Source organism: Cricetulus griseus, chromosome X, assembly GCF_003668045.3.
Source record: "Cricetulus griseus strain 17A/GY chromosome X, alternate assembly CriGri-PICRH-1.0, whole genome shotgun sequence".
In the NCBI taxonomy this organism is placed as follows: Eukaryota; Metazoa; Chordata; class Mammalia; order Rodentia; family Cricetidae; genus Cricetulus; species Cricetulus griseus.
Window position 1 is genome coordinate 46218864 of NC_048604.1, and position 8024 is coordinate 46226887.

Below are 8024 nucleotides of genomic sequence, written 5' to 3' on the forward strand. Positions count from 1 at the left end.
CATCTCAGTTGTTTGTCATTGTTCTTGACTTATGTCTGATCCTTAATAGACTGTGAGGGCCTAGTGGGCCAGGTTCTTATCTGCACTCTTCTTTATATTTCCAGCTCCCAACAGAGAGCCTGGCACAGACTAGGATGGGGATGTTCCAGAAGGCTTCATGAAAGGAAAAACATATATGAGGAGACAGCATTCCTATGAAGCACATGGGTGATTGTTATATGCCTCACCCAGAACATGTTGGGTTAAACACACACACAACACACACACACACACACACACACACACACACACACACACACACTTATGCAGCACCTACTTTGTGTGGAAAATATCACGCTAGATACTTTAGAGTATAAAATTAAACAAACCCACCTCTCTTTGTGTTTGGTTGGAAAGATAAGATGGGAATACAGAAAAAAAACATGCTAAATTTATTAAAGTTCAGTATCATTTTCAACTTAAAAAATGTTACTCTGGCCAGGGAGGTGGTGGTGTGGGGGTTGGCCCACACCTTTAACCCCAGCACTTTGGGAGGCAGACACAGGTGGATCTCTGTGAGTTCAAGGCCAGCTTGGTCTACAGAGCAAGTTTCAGGTCAGCTAGGGCTGTTACATAGTGAAACCCTCTTCAGAAAAAAAAAAAAAAAACCAGAAAAAATAATGTTGATATGAGGCCTCTAAACATTCAATAAGGTTTGTTCTCTTAAAAATATTAGATAAAGTTGTTTGTCTTCTTGTGATTTCAAAGATGCTCAAAGAGGTGCATAAATGCAGGCTAAACACACACATAAAAATAAATATGGCCGGAGTCATCTGACGCAAGCGACCTTCGAGCTGGACCCAGTTCGGCAGCGATGGGTTCCGAACACCGATCACCCAGATGCAGCCCGGCCTCCATCCGCCGGACCAGGTAGGCCAGGAACTGTTTCCGGTTCCAGTTTGTCATCACTGCTCAGAGTCATCTGAGGCAAGGGACCAATGTGCCAGACCCAGTTCGGCCATGGAGGGTTACCAACACCAAACACCCAGAGGCAGCCCGGCCTCCATCCACAGGCCAAGGTAGGCCAGGAACTGTTTCGGGTTCCCGTCATCGCTGCTCAGAGTCATCTGACACAAGTGACCATACGGAGTTTGGCAGCGGAATCCAACATCCCCAGGCCCGGTGACAGCTCTGCCTCCAACTGCTGGCCCGGCAGGACCCGGCACGCCCGGACATTGCCGAAACCCAGATAATAGTGACGCCTTCATCCACGAGAAGAGGACCGACATCAGAGTATTGGATCTGTTTGCATCTACCAGAGGGGAACCATAGTCCCACACCCACCAGGAGAACAAGAAACACTTGCTACACCCACCAGAAGAAAGGATGAGAAGAGGACAAGGTAAAAGCACATCCAACAACAGAAAACCCAAAATGACACCACCGGAGACTAGGAACCATACACCAGTAAGACCTCAACACCACGATGCAGATGAACCAGAAGAGAATGACCTTAAAAACATCTTCAGGAAAATGATGGAGGACCTCAAAGAGGACATGAGAAAATCCCTTAAAGAAACTGAAGACAAAACAAACCAAAAAGTACAAGAAACAGTTCAAGACCTAAAAACTGAAATAGAGACAATAAAGAAAGCACAATCTGAGGCAATGCTGGAAATAGAAAACCTGGGTAAACGATCAGGAACTACAGATGTAAGCATAACCAACAGAATACAAGAGATGGAAGAGAGAATCTCAGGAGTTGAAGACACACTAGCGGAAATAGATTCATCAACCAAAGAAAATCTTAAGTCCAACAAATCCCTAACACAAAATATCCAGGAAATATGGGATACTGTGAAAAGACCAAACCTAAGAATAATAGGTATAGAAGAAGGTGAAGAAATCCAACTCAAAGGCGCAGAAAACATATTCAACAAAATCATAGGAAAAAACTTTCCCAACCTAAAGAAAGACATGACAATGAAAATACAAGAAGCCTACAGAACACCAAATAGACTGGACCAAAAAAAAAAAAAAAAGGTCACCTCGACACATAATAATCAAAACACCAAGCGGACACAACAAAGAGAAAATATTAAGAGCAGCAATGGAAAAAGGTCAAGTAACCTATAAAGGCAAACCTATCAGAATTCACCTGACTTTTCCTTGGAAACTCTGAAAGCCAGAAGGTTTTCGATATTCTACCTACACTAAGAGACCATGGATGCCAGCCTAGACTACTATACCCAGCAAAGCTTTCAATCACTATAGATGGAGAAAACAAGATATTCCATGACAAAACCAGATTTAAACAATACATATCCACCAATCCAGCCCTACAGAAAGTACTGGAAGGTTAACTGCAACCCAGGGAAGTTAACTACAACCAGAAAAACATAGGCAATAGATAATCCCAACTTACCAACAGTCAAAAGAAAAAAGGGATAGAAACCCACACATAATCTTGCCACCATCACCAAATCAAAAACAAACAAGAATGAACAATAATCAGTGGTCATTAATATCCATCAACATTAATGGTCTTAACTCCCCTATAAAAAGACACAGATTAGCAGAATGGATAAGAAGGCAGAATCCTTCCTTCTGCTGCATACAAGAAACTCACCTCAACCTCAAAGACATACGGTACCTAAGAATTAAAGGTTGAGGAAAGATCTTCCAATCAAATGGATCCAAGAAACAAGCGGGGGTAGCAATCCTAATATCCAACAAATTGGACTTTAAACTAAAATCAGTCAAAAGAAATGAAGAAGGTCATTTGCTACTCATCACAGGAGAAATCCATCAGGATGAAGTCTCAATTCTGAACATTTATGCCCCAAATACAAAGGCATCCACGTTTGTAAAAGATACTTTACTAAAACTCAAATCACACATAAAACCGTACACACTTATAGTGGAAGATTTCAACACCCCACTCTCACCACTGGACAGGAACACCAGACAGAAACTTAACAAAGAAACAAAAGAACTAATAGAATTTATGGCGCAATTGGATTTAACAGATATCTATAGAACATTCCACCCAAATACAAAACAATTTACCTTCTTCTCAGTGCCACATGGAACCTTCTCTAAAATCGACCACATACTTGGCAACATAGCAAACCTCAACAAGTACAAAAAAAATTGAAATAACTCCCTGTGTCTTATCAGACCACCATGCTTTAAAATTAGAATTCAACAACAACAAGAACTACAGAAAACTTACAAACTCATGGAAATTAAGTAACACCCAATTGCATAATTCATGGGTGGAGGAAGAAATAAAAAAGAAATTAAAGATTTCCTAGAATACAATGAGAATGCGGACACAACATATCCAAACCTATGGGATACTCTGAAAGCAGTGCTAAGAGGAAAGTTCATAGCACTAAATGCCCACATGAAGAAACAGGAGAATAATCACACTAGAGAATTAACATCACAACTGAAAGCTTTAGAAAACAAAGAAGCCAATACACCCTGGAGGAGCAGACACCAGGAAATAATCAAATTGAGGGCTGAAATCAATAAAATGGAAACTAGGAGAACAATACAAAGAATCAATATAACAAAAAGTTGGTTCTTCGAGAAAATCAACAAGATAGACTAACCTTTATCCAAACTTACCAAACAACAAAGAGTGAACATGCAAATTAATAAAATCAGGAATGAAAAGGGGGTCATAATAACAGACACAGAGGAAATTCAGAGAATCATCAGGTCATACTTTGAAAACCTATATTCCTCAAAATTTGAAAATCTAAAGGAAATGGACAATTTTATGGACAGATTTCACTTTCCAAAATTAAATCAAGAACAGATAAGCAACTTAAATAGACCTATAACTTCTAATGAAATTGAAGCAGTCATTAGACGTCTCCCAACCAAAAAAAAAAGCTCAGGGCCAGATGGCTTCAATGCAGAATTCTACCAGAAATTCAAAGTACAGCTAATACCAATTCTCCTCAAAGTATTCCACACAATAGAAGCAGAAGGGTCATTACCAAATTTTTTTTATGAGGCCACAATAGCCTTGATACCCAAGCCACACAAGACACAACTAAGAAAGAGAACTACAGACCAATATCCCTCATGAACATTTACGCAAAAATTCTCAATAAAATATTAGCAAATTGAATCCAAGAACACATCAGAGAAATCATCCATCCCGATCAAGTAGGCTTCATCCCAGGGATGCAAGGATGGTTCAACAAACGAAAATCCATCAATGTAATCCATCATATAAACAGTCTGAGAAAAAAAAAAAAAAAACACATGATCATCTCACTAGATGCCGGAAAATGCCTTTGACAAAATCTAACATCCCTTCATGATAAAGGTCCTGGAGAAATCAGGGATATCAGGAATATACCTCAACATAATAAAAGCAATGTACAGCAAGCCAACAGCCAACATCAAATTAAATGGAGAGAAACTCAATGCAATTCCTCTAAAATCAGGTACAAGACAAGGCTGTCCACTCTCTCCATACCTCTTCAATATTGTCCTTGAAGTTCTAGCTAGAGCAATAAGACAACAATAGGAGATCAAGGGAATACAAATCGAAAGGAAGAAGTCAAACTCTCACTATTTGCAGATCATATGATAGTCTACATTAGTGACCTGAAAACTCAACCAGGGAACTCCAACATCTTCAGCAAAGTGGCAAGATACAAGATTAACTCAAAAAAATCTGTAGCCCTACTATATATGGATGACACATTGGTGGAGAAAGAAATCAGAGAAGCATCACTCTTTACAATTGCCACAAACAATATAAAATACCTTGGAGTAACACTAACCAAAAAAGTGAAAGACCTGTACCATAAGAATTTTGAGTCTCTAAAGAAAGAAATTAAAGAAGATACCCGAAGATGGAAAGATCTCCCATGCTCTTGGATAGGCAGGATCAACATAGGAAAAATGGCAATCTTGGCAAAAGCAATCTACAGATTCAATGCAATCCCCATCAAAATCCCAACATATTTCTTCACTGACCTTGAAAGAACAGTTCTCAACTTTATATGGAGAAACAAAAGACCCAGGATAGCCAAAACAACCCTGTACAATAAAGGAACTTCTGGAGGCATCACCATGCCTAACTTTAAGCTCTATTACAGAGCTATAATCCTGAAAACAGCTTGGTATTGGCACAAAAATAGACAGGTAGACCAATGGAATAGAGTTGAAAACCCTGAAATTAACTCACACACCTACAAATACCTGATTTTTGACAAACAATCCAAATATATACACTGGAACAAAAAGAACATCTTCAACAAATGGTGCTGGCATAACCGGATGCAAACATGTAGAAGACTACAGATAGAGCCAAGCCTTTCGCCCTGCACAAAACTTAAGTCAAAATGGATCAAAGACATCAACATAAACCCAGTCACACTGAACCTACTAGAAGATAAAGTGGGAAATATCCTTGAATTAATTGGTACAGGAGACTGCTTTCTGAATATAACACCAGTAGCACAGACACTGAGATCAACAATTAATAAATGGGACCTCCTGAAACTGAGAAGCTTCTGTAAGGCAAAGGACATAGTCAGCAAGACAAAAACGACAGCCCACAAACTGAGAAAAGATATTCACCAACCCTGCATCTGACAGAGGGCTGATCTCCAAAATATACAAAGAACTCAGGAAGCTATTCTCGAAAACACCAAACAATGCAATTAAAAAATTGGGTACAGAACTAAATAGACAATTCTCAATAGAGGAATCTAAAATGGCTGAAAGACACATAAGAAAGTGTTCCACATCCTTAGCCATCAAGGAAATGCAAATCAAAACAACTCTGAGATAACCATCTTACTCCTGTTAAAATGGCTAAAATCAAAAATACCAATGACAGTTTATGCTGTAGAGGATGCGGAGAAAGAGGAACACTCCTCTACTGTTGGTGGGAGTGCCAACTTGTACAGCCACTTTGGAAATCAGTATGGTGACTCCTCAAAAAATGGCAATGAGTCTACCACAACATCCAGCAATTCCACTCCTAGGCATATACCCAAAAGAAACACATTCATATAACAAGGACATCTGTTCAACCATGTTCATAGCAGCATTATTTGTAATAGCCAGAAACTGGAAGCAGCCTAGATGCCCCTCAACTGAAGAATGGATACAGAAAATGTGGTACATTTACACAATGGAGAAATAAAAAAAAAACAATGGAATCTTGAAATTTGCAGGAAAATGGATGGAACTCGAAGAAACCATTCTGAGCGAGGTAACCCAATCACAAAAAGACAAACATGATATGTACTCACTCATATGTGGACCTGCTTTATGATACATAGTAGTGACCGTGCTTTATCAGAGCTGTTTTTAATGATATTGCTCAGAATGGTTTCCTTCCAGATGATGATTGAGAAGCTAATTTAAAAAAAAATGGTGCCAGGTACCACAAGGGTAACAGAACTGTGCTGTTTTTCTGGGATTTTGTTTTTTACTTTTTTTTAGTGGAGAGTGCTGGATGTTTCTACAATTTTGTTCAAATGACTGCAGAACCTGGAAAAGCTGTTGCTGCTATTGATGCATAACATACTGCATATATATATATATATATATATATATATATATATATATATATATCTCGAAGTGTGGAGGCATATGCCTTTAATGCCAGTACTCAAAAGACAGAGGCAGGCAGATATTCATGAGTTACAGCAAGTTCGGGCCAGCTTGTCTCAATAAGTTATAAGTGAACAGAAAAGAAACACAGACATATAACAGACAATTAAAGAAGAAATAGTGGGGACATGCAAGAGATAATAGGGAATAAAAAGATGTAACCATTCAGGAAAATAAGCCGCCTTAATACTGCATATGTTGATCAGTTGATGAAATTATAAAGTGTAAGATGATATAACATCCAATATTACATTTTAGAAAAATAACTGGAAAGTGCTTTTAATTTTTTTCTTTTTTTTTCTGTTGCCTGACATTTATTTAGGTAGCTACACATGTTTGGAGTGTTCAAAATGGAGAAAGCCTATGTCCATCCCATGTTTGGAATCACTTGACATGACAAAATATGATTGTTTTTTTCTGATAAATCTAGTGAGAAGTTCTGGCTTCAGAGCTGTATCAAGAGATCTTTTTTTATTAGTTCAAATTAGGAACAAGCTTACTTCACATGTCAATCCCTTCTCCCTCCCCTCCCCCCAACCTCTCCCACCAGCCCCCCACCCCATCCACCGTCCATTCCCCAGGCAGGGTAGGGCCCTCCATGGGAGTTCCCCAAAGTCCACCACATTATCCTGGGCCGGGCCTAGGCCCTCCCCATGTGTCCAGGCCGAGAGAGCCTCCCTTCACGTGGGATGGGTTCTCAAAGTCCCTTCTTACAACAGGGAAAAAATACTAATCCACTACCAGGGGCCCCCTAGAGTGCTGAGTCCTCCTCATTGACATGCCAAGGGAAAGTGGAGGCATATTAGAAAAAGGGTAAGGAAGTAAAAAATACTAAGGTTATTATGTACATAAGAGACAAAATGTACTTTGACTTTTTACTGGTTTTAAAGACAGAATAGCAATGCCTGAAGACATTATGTAGCAGCTCAGATTAATTTCCCTGGTTTGTGGCAGTGTAACACTAAAATGATTTAGATAGTTTTTATTTAATTTAGTCAGTCCTCGAGTAACAAACAGGCTGTTACTTCTAGACCAGCCACGATCTTATTGAGCCATGTGCTAATCAGGGATTGGCTGAAAACTGGATGAGGTCATCAATGAAGCATTATGTCCTAGGTGCTCAGAGGGTTTAAAAGGAGGTGCAGTGGCCCTGCCCCACAGGCTCTTCCTTAGTATCTGGACATCTAGGAAGCAGGATGTAGAGTAGGTGAGTAGGTACTACAGTAGCCGACTAACGGTCTAAGTTAATATCAGAATGTGGTCAGCCTACAAGTACTAATGTTAGGCGACAGGGATGTGGGAGGGAGAACATTGTCACTGAGTCGGGGCGCGTGCGCGCAGGTAGACTTTGTGTAGGGGAACTAGCTTTAATGTTCAAAGGTTGGCGG